Source organism: Peromyscus maniculatus, chromosome 11, assembly GCF_049852395.1.
Source record: "Peromyscus maniculatus bairdii isolate BWxNUB_F1_BW_parent chromosome 11, HU_Pman_BW_mat_3.1, whole genome shotgun sequence".
NCBI lineage: Eukaryota > Metazoa > Chordata > Mammalia > Rodentia > Cricetidae > Peromyscus > Peromyscus maniculatus.
Window position 1 is genome coordinate 16524038 of NC_134862.1, and position 12752 is coordinate 16536789.

At 42.1% G+C, this 12752-nt stretch overlaps 1 protein-coding gene across 1 annotated transcript in view; it reads left to right on the forward strand.

The window, feature by feature from the left end:
* The window catches only part of LOC102912016 (contactin-associated protein like 5-1), a 922425-nt gene that overhangs the window by 564794 nt on the left and 344879 nt on the right, over positions 1–12752 (forward strand). The gene's annotated exons all lie outside the window — the stretch shown is intronic.

Consider the following 12752-nt stretch of genomic DNA (forward strand, 5'->3'; position numbering starts at 1 on the left):
CAGTGCGGACACTGCTTATTGCTCTAGCATGAACTTTCCAATAGGATGTTATATCCAAATACTAAAGCAGGCCAGGAAAATGCAAGGACATAAGACATGTCTCTGTGGAGTTTATGTGATTAGGACAAACAGTGAATTTGGATATACGATAAAGTAGAAGAGAGAATGGTGATATAAGTACATAAGGAGCTGTGGAACAAATGGCGTTGTCTTGGTGGCTTAAGTTGAACTGTTGCAACATGTTACTAACATGTATCACTGGTGCAAATAACAAGTGGCAAGTACTAGGTCTTAGTTACTTTCCTGTTGCTATGATGAAAACACTCTGACCAAAGCAACTTGAGAGAGAAAGGGCTAATTTGGGTTTATAGCTCCAGAAGGATACAGTCCATTAGGAAGGAGGAAGACTTGGCAGCACCTGGGGAAAGCATGGTAGAAAGAATAGAAATCCTGAAAGGTCACTTTGTATCCACACTCAGGAAGCAGAGAGTGAACAGGAAATGGGGTAAAGCTATACAGCTTCAAGTTCCACCCCCAGAGACCCATTTCCTCCAGTGAGGTTCTACCTCCTAAAGGTTCTGCAATCTTCCCAAACAGCCCCCAAAGTCAGGGAACAACTGTTCAAATGTGAACCTATGGGGGACACTTCACATTCAAACTACAACATGGGTAGACCACAAGTCCCTCAGACATCAGCCTGCTTTTTTCCTCATTGTCCTCGTTATGGTAGAAGTCACCTCATCTGAATGTTGCCATGGCTAAGGAAGGAATCCCACGGTGAGGAAACAAAACTGTGTTGTGATTCAAAGGCTTCCATTGAAAAAGTGGTTGAAGGTTACTTCTCACATTCCATTGGCCACATACCCTCTTGTCACCCCCAACAGGAGGCAAAATGCATTCAGACCACATGAAGTGACACTATAGAACCAGAGTATTGGTGATAAGTCTTGATGACTACCTGTCTATCCTGGGCATTTGGAAAGCTTCAGTCTGAAGGTCTGTGCTGATCTTGTCCCAGTTATAGAAGGAAAACAGAAAAGAAAAGGATTCTTAGAGTAAAGGAGCAAGTTGGATCCCCAGGTGAAATGGTGCCGTGTGGAGAATCTCTGCAGAATCCCAGGGGCTGGCAGAGGACCCTGGTGAAAAGAGTAATGAGGCAGGAGAAGGGGGCTGGACTCAGACATGAAAAGGGGCTATATCCATTTTCCTGCAGTTGGTGTAATTTCATCCTTGTTCAGGACAAAAAATAATTTTACCATGTGTATCAACTACATTTTCATTATCAGTTCCGCTGTTGGCAGACACCTAGGATGGTGCTATGATTTTTGCTACTGTGAAAAGTACTACAAACAATACTGATGTACACATGTTTGTGGAAAACTGACCTGGGGTTCTTTGGGTAAATACCTATGTGTGGTGTAGCTGAGTTACCTGGTTGGTATAGTATTCAGTTTTCAAGGCATTTTGTCTCACTTGCAGGTCCTAGGTTGCATTAGATGCATCAAGTCATACATACAGGTGACATGAACGCAGCAGTGAAGCATTCTGGGAGAAAGGGAGTCTAATGACAGGAGGGGTGATGAGAGCCATTAGGTTTGGAACCGAAGAATCAAAGATGCATAGCATGGTCCACGAGCTGTGGTTTCTTTCTGTGATATTGTATGTGTGTGTGTACATGTATGTGTGTGCAAATGTGCTCGCTTGTACTGGTGTATGTGGAGGCCAGGGGCTGTCAATTTCTTCCTCCTTAGTTTTTTTTTTTTTTTTTTTTTTTTCTGAGATGGGGCCTCTCATACAACCTGGAGCTCACTGTTTTGGCTGCAATGGCTGGTTAGCAAGTCCCCAGGATCTGCTAACCTGGCTCTGGGATTGTAGTCACACAGCACTCTTGCTTAGCTTGGCCATTAATTCTCAGGACCAGATTAGGGTCTCATGCTTGCACACAGCAAGCACTTCTGACTGAGCTTTCTTCCAACCCCAGGAGATTATTATTTGCTCAGAAATGGTGCTGGGTCAAAGGGCATGTGCGAAAGATTTGACATCATACTTCCGACTATCCAAAAGTCTTAGCATAATGTATACTTCACAGATCTTTTCTGTGGCTTTATTTTCCCCTCTCTGTCAGATTACTTAACAGATCAAACTATTTATCATGTCTTCTGCCAAGCATTTGGGTATTGAAATGGAGATTATCATTTGCACTCTTGGGGAGTCTCAGACATTTTTTTTTCCTATAACTGGTGTGACAGTAGAACAAGTGTTCCATAAAGTTGTCCTTTATCACTCAGCGCATGCACCTTCAAGCACTTCTGGCTTCAGTAGTCATGTGTTTAATGATTGCTACATACTGAGCTGGCTTGCTAAGTGACAGGGCAGTTGCATGGCAGCCTCTGTCTGCCTCCTATTGAGTGGCCGTCCTTGATCTGTTTAACTTCTGTCTGGTGACATTCGCAGGGGCACATTCAGGGTCTCTCTGCCATGTATCGGACTCATCTAATCTCTTTACACTGTAGATTGCTGACATCCTAACGAAGCCTTTCAGGTCATTTTTCAGCTCTACAAAAGGATGTCAGCATTCTTCTCTCAAGTCTGATGGAATGCTGCTCGCTTTGGGCTGTCGATAGGCAGATATCGACTGGGAGCACATCCAGCTGTCTGGCTCTCAGACATAATGGTCATCACAGAGCAGGGAGGCTTTGCTAGTTCCTCTATAGGTAAACAGTCCTCTTAGTCACATTTGGATGATTGTACATGGTGAGAAAATTCTGACAATAAAAAGATCTACTTCAAAGTATCTTTTATATCTTTATCTCAGGTTTAACTTATATATTGACTTTATTATATGAGTTCTTATGAAGACTGGCATTAATTACTCTCAATGCTAATAGCAGATGGTTCACAACTTAAAGAGGACAAGAAAAAAAGAAGAAGAGAATGAAGGAGCAAAATGAGCAGAAGGGGGAACGTGGGCACATGTAGAAAACTTAACACTGTTGATGTCCAGAGTCTACCCCAATCATATTTTGAGACAGAGACTCTCACTGAACCTCAGGTTCACTAATTTCTCCTAGACTAGGAAGCCAGTAAGCTCCTGGGATCCTGCTGTCTTCTTCCTCCCCAGCCCTGGTGTTAGCTGCCCACACCCCACATCTATTTTTTATAGAGTGCTGGAGATTGAATTCAGGTCCTCATGTCTGTAGAGCAAGCTCTTTTGTAATGAAACAACCCATCTCCCTCCAGAACTGATCTATTCCCCAACATAAAGTAGATATCTGATCTTTGACAGGTGCTGAAAAACATGAGTGAGCTTGTGATACTGCACACACTATGATGCTCTTTTACTACTCTGGGAATGCTGTTCCTGGGAAAGGGAGGGCATTTCAGAACAATGGAGACTGCAAAAGAGACTTGAAAGATGAAAAGGAGCCGAATAAAAAGAGGGAGTCAGCAGGATGACTTTACATACTGGTAAAGGCTCTTGCTTGGTCAAGCATGATGACTGAATTTGACCCCCAGGACCCACATGGGGAAAGGAGATAACTGATTTCTGTAAATTGTTTTCTGACCTCTGACTCTCTTAATTACACACACACACACACACACACACACACATGCAAGATAAGTAAATAAATAAATACATGTAATAAAATTATTTTCAAAGAACAAACTTCTGGCAGAAGAACTGCTGCAAGCCTCAGGAAAATGTAAAGGAATTCAGCTACTATCATAAAAGCTACTACTTGGAAAAGTCAAGGACTTATCCAAAGGTCAAGCTATGGCTTAAGAAGTCTTGGTGATATTTTAGCTTTTGTGTGTGTGTGTGTATATAGTTTCTACAATGATTTTCTTGTAATACTATGTGTGCTTCCAAGAATTTCTAACAGTGTATTTATCTAAAATATCTCTTAAGTATCCAAGGCCAAACAAAACAACACCTGTCTCCTAGTCAAGAGAATAGCTTTATTTCTTGAGCAATTTAGGGTGAGACAGCCTTACTAAGAGACTCCTAATTTCTTACCTAACCACTTCTAGGAATATAGATTGAGCACATAAAGCACTCATTTGGGTTGTAAAAGAAAGCCTGAGGCCACTGCCTGAGGAAAATTCTTATCTACCTTTATGACCCCTTAAGAATTCAAGCCTGGTGACCTTGCTCTGCCTGAGGATGCTATGGCTTGGGTTTATAACTGAGTACCTCAGAGACAGGGGTGTAAGGAGAATGAAGAGAGGATAGTGAAGACTTTGACTGGAGAGGATTTTTGACTATAGAACTGGAGGTCAGGATGGAAGATGAGGAAGAGCCAAATGGGAAAGTACTACATGGGTAAGGATGAGATGAGAGGGACCTAGATGAGACAGAACTAAGATGAGAGAATTAAGATAGAACTTAGAGGGGACAGCAGATGAAGGGAGACACAAATCAGGCAAGAAAGGAACTAGGCTTGAGTACAGCACTGTAGCTGTGTAGATAGGATTTTATCCCAGAGGAATAAAGTAGATGGTCAAAGAGCAGGGTGTACTTAGATTCATTTCCTGGCAAAAATAGTTCTTGCCTTTCATTTGTCTTCTGAGCCCCTAGGGAGTATATTTTTTAGTCTGGTCTGCTGTGGATATCGTTCTATATTAATAAAACACTGATGGCCAGTGACCAGGCAGGAAGTAGGTGGCCAGGCCGGAAGTAGGTGGGACAAGGAGAGAGGAGAATTCGGGGAGGCGGAAGGCTGAGGGGAGAGACACTGCAGCCACCGCCATGACCAGCAGCATGTGAAGATGCCGGGAAGCCACCAGCCACGTGGCAAGGTATAGATTTATAGAAATGGGTTAATTTAAGATAAAAGAACAGTTAGCAAGAAGCCTGCCACGGCCATACAGTTTATAAGTGATATAAGCGTCTGAGTGATTATTTTATAAGTGGATTGTGGGACTGCGGGGCTTGGGGAACCTGGAGAGAAGCCCTCCAGCAACACTGGTCTTTTAATAATATACAAAAACGAACAATCATGCAAAGGTTGAATAGCTTGGAGTTTGGTCTTCATACAGCAAGGCTCCCAGGCATCTAGCCTACCAGGACTCCAATAGGATGTGGTCAATAAGTAACTGCTGGAAGTGTAGGCAGAGTGAGCAGGGGCTAAACTGATTAGGAACACCCTGCTGGGCAGGGCAACTTTAATGCAATCATAGGTTGTTTTCACTTTAATGCTGGGAACAAACTTGCTGGTATTTTTGATGTTGTTGCTTGTTTTATTATCAATTTCTTTTGGAAAACACAGATCTGACGGTATGGTCAAAAGTCTTTTAGTTGGAGACTGTGTGAACCTCAGGTGCTGGGTGCTGTTTGCAACTGCATAAGCAGCAAATGGTGGGAGTCAGAGCATGCACGGAAGAAAAGATCCCATGGGAAAGGTGCATCTAGCACTGGACCTCACTCATCTACACACAAATTTCAGGTAACACTCGGGAGGGTTGCTTTCCATTTCCTCAACTTCGGAGAATTCTTAGATAAAGAAGGTAGTGACTGAATCTTCAGTTTTGGCTTAATGTGGGAGCCTTGTCTCAAATTCAGGTCTCCCAGCTCACAAGATACATACATAACATGCTTTATCTTCTGTATCTGTGATATATGACTAGTAATAGGATCTTGTGGTGGAATAAATGGAATGCCTAACAAGTGCAAAGTCATGTTAACTGCTTGAGTGAATAGGACATATGTAGAAAAGAGATGAAGTTCAGGAGATGCCATTACTGATTCATTCTGACATAGCCTTTGCCAAGAGAAGTAACCATTGTAGCTGAAAAAACTTCAGGGAGATTCAAAGGGAAGTTTGTAATTAAAAAGTTTATGGGTGCTGACACCCCTCGAGTAGGTTAAATCAATAAAGTGTTAGAGGTCAAAGCATAGATTCTGAGAGTTAAATACTTTTTTTATATATGTTCTTTTTGGGGGAGTGGATGTATGTGCATGCAATGGAGGGAAGAAGTCAACTTCCTGTGTCACCCTCAGAATTGGTCCACCTAGTTTTGTAAGGCTGGTCTCTTACTGGACTGGAATTAAAGTATGCTGAAGTGTCTGGCCAGTTACCTCAGGGCTGTATCTGTTTCATCCTCCCCAGGGTTGGAGTTACAAGTATACACCATCATAGCCCCCTTTTTCAAATATGAGTTCTAGGCAAGGGCAAGGCAAGTACATTATCAGCTGAACCACTACCTCAGCCTTGGCAAGAGAAAAATTCCCAGGGATAGAAGAGATCCATTTAGACCAGAGACATAGCTTCACAGATAAAATGCTAGCCACACAAGACTGCTCACCCAAATCCAAGTCCTGACAGGCCATGAGAAATTCTGAATGTGGAGGGAGATAGCTAACATGCTAGCACCCCTGTGGCAAAATTAGCAGAAGACAGAGGAATCTTCCAGCTTCTGACCTGGGAATAAATATGCAGCCTGCAAGAGGCTGTGCAAAGGCAGAAATCTCAGCCTCATCAAGGTCAAAGGTGAGAACTGATTCCCCAAAGTGTTACCTACCTCCACAAGTGAGCAGTGAGATGTGAGCATCTGAACGTCGATGGTGCGGCTCTCCCCCATCTCTGCCAGATGAATATTTTTTAAAAGAACAGATATATGTGACACACAGCAGAGCGGTGGTGATACAATACTAAAAAGTAAGTTAAGGACGCGATGCAAGATATTGTCCCCAGAAGAAATAAATTTGGAGGTCCTGTTCACAGAGGTTGTAAGTCATACGTCATACGTCTTACCATAACAGATATCAGTTATCAGGCTGGGTGGATGTTGAAAAGTTTAGAGAAGATCCCAATGAGCCAAAGAAGAATGTAGAGGGGAAGTGAGTTTGTTTCTGCAGCTAGGGAGACACAGCTGGTGTAAGGATGACTGTAAGGATGTAAATAGACGAGTGCAGCCATTCCTGTTATCATCAGAATGCAAATCATTCAGAGTCTTCCCCTGACATGAGAAGTGAGGTAAACATTGACTTTAGTCTCTGCCCCTAGGAACAACAAAAGGTAGTTCCTTTCCTTCTCATTCATGAGAAAAGGTCAATAAAATGTTAACAAGTGCTTTGCAAGGCTGCTGGTGGGGGAGTGCACAAGAATGTCTGCCTGCAAGGAGCTTGTTACTCCACAAAGAGAGGTCAGAATGTGTTCAACTGGATACAAAAGAGCTCTTAGGGAACCTGGGTCTAAGGTCTGGGCATGGGTACCAAGGTCATGTGAAGTCATTGACTAGGGAGAGCGCAGAGCTGGGAAAATCTGAGTTAAGACTGAGACACAGGGTGTGTGGTTGACTCTCCAAAGCACTAACCTAAGGGAAAGGAGTAGACATTTACTGAGCACACTTTAATGTCACCTGGGTTTTGGTTTTGGTTTTTTTTAGCATAGTATTTCCCCCATATTCATAAGATAAATTCTAAGACCTCTCCTAGGTCCCTGTAACCAAACTATGTATATAAGAGGCTTTTTCCCATACATGTGTACCTGTTACCAGAGCTGTTAGTGTTAAAGTCTGAGGCCTGGGAGCCCTCTGATGAGCCCGAGTATGCCACCCATTTTCAACAGGCCAGTTCAGGAGACAAATAATTGAAGCAGAGAAGGGAGACTTACTCCATGTTGAGAATAGGAACAAATGTGGTGGTATTATGTTCCCCGAAATATTGTGCATGATAATAAACTATTTGGGGTCAGAGACAGAACAGCCACAATATTAAACATAGAGGATTGGCAGTAGTAGTACATGTTGTGCCCAGATCATAACCCCCAGAGAGACCACCAAGGACGAGCATACCAGAATGCAAAAGCAAAGTTTACTTCTGCTGCAAGTCACGACAGGGAACTCATCTCAAGCCATCTCAAGTGAGGCAGGGAAGAGTTACTCTTTCTCGGGGAAGTTAGTTTTTATAGGCAAAACCCATAAAATTTCTTAGAGGGGAGGGGGTTAGTATGGGTCCATCCTTGATTGGTCCAGTTTTTCCCAGGCCTGGACTTTATCTTATTCTAGCTTATCTGTTTGCCCTGTCAGGAGTTTTACAACTCACCTCCGGGGTCTGGTCATGTTATCTCTGGAGAGGGGCATCTCATGGTTAATTGTTTACCATCAGACATCCTGACTTTGTTCTTTTGAGTTCCTGGGGCTGGTGCCATCATTTCTGGGGACTTGAAACTGGCCTGGGTCTATCTATATTGAGATATCTTTGTCTAAGGCCCCTTTTTTGAGACAATAGAGTGAGGGTCTTGTTGTGCCTAGTTCACATGCCCAAAGCCACCACTAGAGACTTTAGGTACAGAATGCAAGAGTAAGGTGTATTGTAAGTTTACAAGCCTCCAGGGAGGCTCTTCCAAACCTCTCACTCACAGCAGGGAGGTTGGAAGGCGTGCTCCCCTTTCTTTGTGAGGATAGTTCTTAAAGGCACAGACCATATAATTTATTTTAACCCGCCTCCCTTTTTTAGTCTTTTGGTCGAATATCCTGACTCTGTGTTTTCCAAAGTCCCTGTAGCAGATACAGCCACCTGGGGAAAAGGGGTCTAAGTTCTTATCTACATTGAGGAATCCTGGTTTAAGCCTCTCTTTGTCTGTAGGGGATAGAGTGGGGGGTTTTACTGAGGTCTCACAGCACACACCTTTAATTCTAGCATTCCAGAGGTAGAAATCCCTCTGGATCTCTGTGAGTTCAAGGCCACATTGGGAACAGCCACGCATGGCTACACATGCCTTTAATCCCAGGGAGTGATGGCAAAAAGCAGAAAGGTATATAAGTTGTGAAGACCAGAAACTAGCAACATTTGGCTGGTTAAGCTTTTAGGCTTTTGAGCAGTACAATTCAGCTGAGATTCATTCTTGATGAGGACTCCGAGGCTTCCAGTCTGAGGAATTGGTGAGGTGAGGTAGCTGTGGCTTGTTCTGCTTCTCTGATCTTCCAGCATTCACCCCAATAACTGGTCTCAGGTTTGATTTTATTAATAAGTACCTTTAAGATTCATGCTACAAACAAGGAGGCTCAGTGCCCCCTGAAACACTTTTTCAAGGTCCTGACATGAGGTGCAGGTTTGAGTAGAGAACGGAAAGTATGCAAAGCTGAGCTGTCCTGGTCAAGGTGTGGCTCTCACCCTTACCCCTCCCTCAGTCTCTCCTGCAGAGAGGTTTGATGAATTGTCAGAACAGTGTGACTTCTCTGTCCTGGAGACACGGACTTGTGCAAGCCTTCGGCCCTTTCCATCTTACAACATGAAATTCCTGTAGAAATCTCGGTTTCTTGGGGACCGTTCTCTCTGTTGGTCGGATAGGAAAAGGAGGGGCATGAAGGTCCCTGTGAAATATCGTCATTCCTGCTAGGAGGGAATGATACCTGTAAAGTCAAATTTACAAAATAGGCTCAGGAAGGGACTATGACAATTAGGGGGAAAGGTAAAATAATTATGACAATGCACTGTAATACATTTATTTAAAACATATGAACTGATTATTTCTTGAATTTTTCATGTAACTTTTTAAAGACTGTTATTAAGCATGAGCAACAGAAATCTCAGAGAGCAAAAATCCAGTTAAGGGGACAACTCATTTCCTGAGACTCCTAAAATCCTGCAACTTTACATCTGAGCAGGTTAAACTATGGAGCCTCTCCCTAGCCTGCAACTTCACATATGCACATATCTTGTCCAGAAACACTACTTCTTTGTCCATGAAAACTGTACATGACCCGGTCAGACCTGTTTGGAGCTCTGACTTCCTCGGCTCCTCTTACGCATTTTTCTACCATGGTAGACAATAAATAAACATAAATGTTGTTTACATGGGAAAATGTTTAAAGCTGCAAAACTAAAGGAAGCAGAATTTAAATTCAGTGCCAAGTGAATTAAAAGAATTTTTCTCATTAAAACATTTCTACAAAGAAGGAAGAATGATGCTAATTATTATATGGATCACAGCAAGATTTATCAACAACATCTATGCCATGTTTCCTATTAAAGACTGGAAGCAGCAAGGCAGGGTATTCACCTGGGATGGACTCTCTCCCTTTTGAAGACATCACACTCATTTTCTGGTTTCCCACATCATCTCCTGCATGTTAATTTGTTCCTTTTGCTCTTTCCTTCCTCTTTCTCTGTACATCTCCCTCCTCCTCCTCCCCCATCTTATGTTTTATTTTGTTGAAGTAACAAGAAAGTTAGCTTCAAATGAATGCATTGAATTAGCATCCGAGAAATGTAATCATAAATGTTGGCTCATAGAAGCAAGAAAGCACTCTAAATTTAGAGATGAGAATTAACTGAAAGCAAGTCATTTGTTGATGTCACATCATTTGGAGTACATTGATGTTTACTGTGAACATTGAGCAAGGACTGTGAGTATTTGTTCTTCTCATATATTTCCATCAATAGAAGACTACTTGTCAGAGAAAGGCAAATTTTCTGGGTGCCCCATAACTGAAAACTAATCTAGGCTAGTGGAAAAGTTCCATAGGTTTGAATCCCCAGAATTCACATAAAACCAGATGAAAGATAAGATGCAGAGGCAGGAACCTTCTGTAAGCTCACAGGCCAATTCACCTACTGTACACAGCAGAAAAACAACAAAGATATGCTGTCTTAAACAAGATGGAAGGTGAAGGATGAAAATGGAGGTTGTTGTATAATCTATTCATGTGTGCCATGATGTCCACACATACATTACATATAGATACACAGACACACAAGCACAAAGACACACACACCATTGGTATATTCTCATATACATATTCTCCTTTAAAGACATAAAAAGAAGTGATCTGGAAGATATATTCATATTGAACATAATATATGAGGTTTATCATCCCTTTGGACTCAGACAGATGAAGGCTGGAGGTGTTATTTTTCATTCAATAATCTCTTAACTTCACCTAGTTTCCATTCCTTCCCTCTAACACAATCCTCTACACAGACTCTTTGGAGAAGTAGAAATAGAAATGCACAGAAACAAGTGGCACAATAGCTAGTATCTGATATTTCCATGTTAAATTCCATTGATTATGTATTGTAGACTCAAGTTCATCAAACTTCATGAATATTTTCTATGGAATAGACAACTAATGATTGACATATTTCCAGATGACTACATTCTATGGGTATTAGAGCATTAATGATTGACACATTCCCAGAAGACCACACCCTCTGGCTATTGGAGAAGCTTTCATAAATTTTCCAGTGCAGATGAGGGTTTGGCATAGTGTGGTCATCAGTGGGAGAACCCCAGGCACATCTCAGATCATTGCTGCCACATATGATCTCAGGGAAATCGCTGACTTCTTGTACCCTATGATTCCTCATGAATATACATTAGGCTATCAATTGGTTTTACTAAGAAAGACTCTTAACTCTCACTGGAAATATGACATAATGACTCACTGTTCTATGTCACATTCACACTGTCCACTTTTCTTTCTTTTTTATTCTCCCTGTGAGCGAATGTCTGACATCTGTACATATGTGTGTGGGTGCATACTCAAGAGAAAGGTTTCTGATGTTTTGCTCCATCACTTTCCACATTATCCACAAAGACAAGGTCTCTCATTGGACTTGGATCTAACCTGGTAATCACCATGCCTCAGAGATCCTCTTGTCTCTGCTCTAGTGATGAAGGTGTAGGTACATGCGTGCTATGCCTGGCTTTTTATTTGGGTGCTGGAGATTTAAATGCAAGTCCTTATGTTTCACAAGAAGCACTTTTATTCAGTGAGCCATTTCTCCAGCCCTCACTTTCCAATTCTTATATAAAACATTTTCTGATGTCCTTGCCCAGAGTAATAGCTACATAACTCTCATAGCCCATTCCTTGTCTATGGTTCAGAAAACAGTGGGGATTCTCTGGCAGTATTCTCTCTGGTATCCCTTAGAAACAAACAGACCAAAACAAAATGCTTGCTTTTCTTTCTTTCTTTTCTTTTCTTTCTTTTTCTTTTTTCCTTTTTTTCCCTTTTCTTTTTTGGTTTTTCAAGACAGGGTTTGTCTGTGTAGCTTTTGGAGCCTGTCCTGGAACTTGCTCTGTAGACCAGGCTGGCCTAGAACTCACAGAGATCCTCCCACCTCTGCCTCCCAAGTGCTGGGATTAAAGGTATGCACCACCACCGCCCGGTAAAAGGCTTGTTGTTCTAAGAGTTACAGATATCTGTGGAGACAGTCCACAGATATGAATCATGGGGATTTTCAACCAGAGAAGGGAAAATCAAAGCGTACTAAGCAGTAAAAAGATGTGTTCTTACTGATCAATATTTTATCAGTTTCATTTTAAACTGACTGACTTCTGTGATTAAATTGTCAATCAAGTACATAAATGCCAGCTTGTTCACTTTGAATGATGTGACATTATCTTGATTGTAGTTCAGAGAAAAGATGCAGAAAGTATTTCTCCACATGTTGGAGTTCTCTAACACATCATCTCTGTGACCTGTGTCAAGTTATTCTACTAATTGGAGCCTTGCTGGTGCCTCATTCAAGGGAGAAGTAATAGAATCTGCCCCTATTGCTGTTGAGATAAATTCATGAGTCAGTGGGCGTGAAATCTCCCTGACAAGTCAGATCATAGCCCTTCCTGTGGTTTCTGCTGCATTTACATCATTTTTGTCCACACTGCCACCTTGAGAATGAGTGTTCTTTTTCATACAAAGGCAAAGGATGAAAACAGTTCAGACTGGAGAGCCAAGGGCATTCAATTACAAAACCAAGTAGGACAAAAGCCTGAATAGTGTAGCCCCTTCCAAGAAGAGGG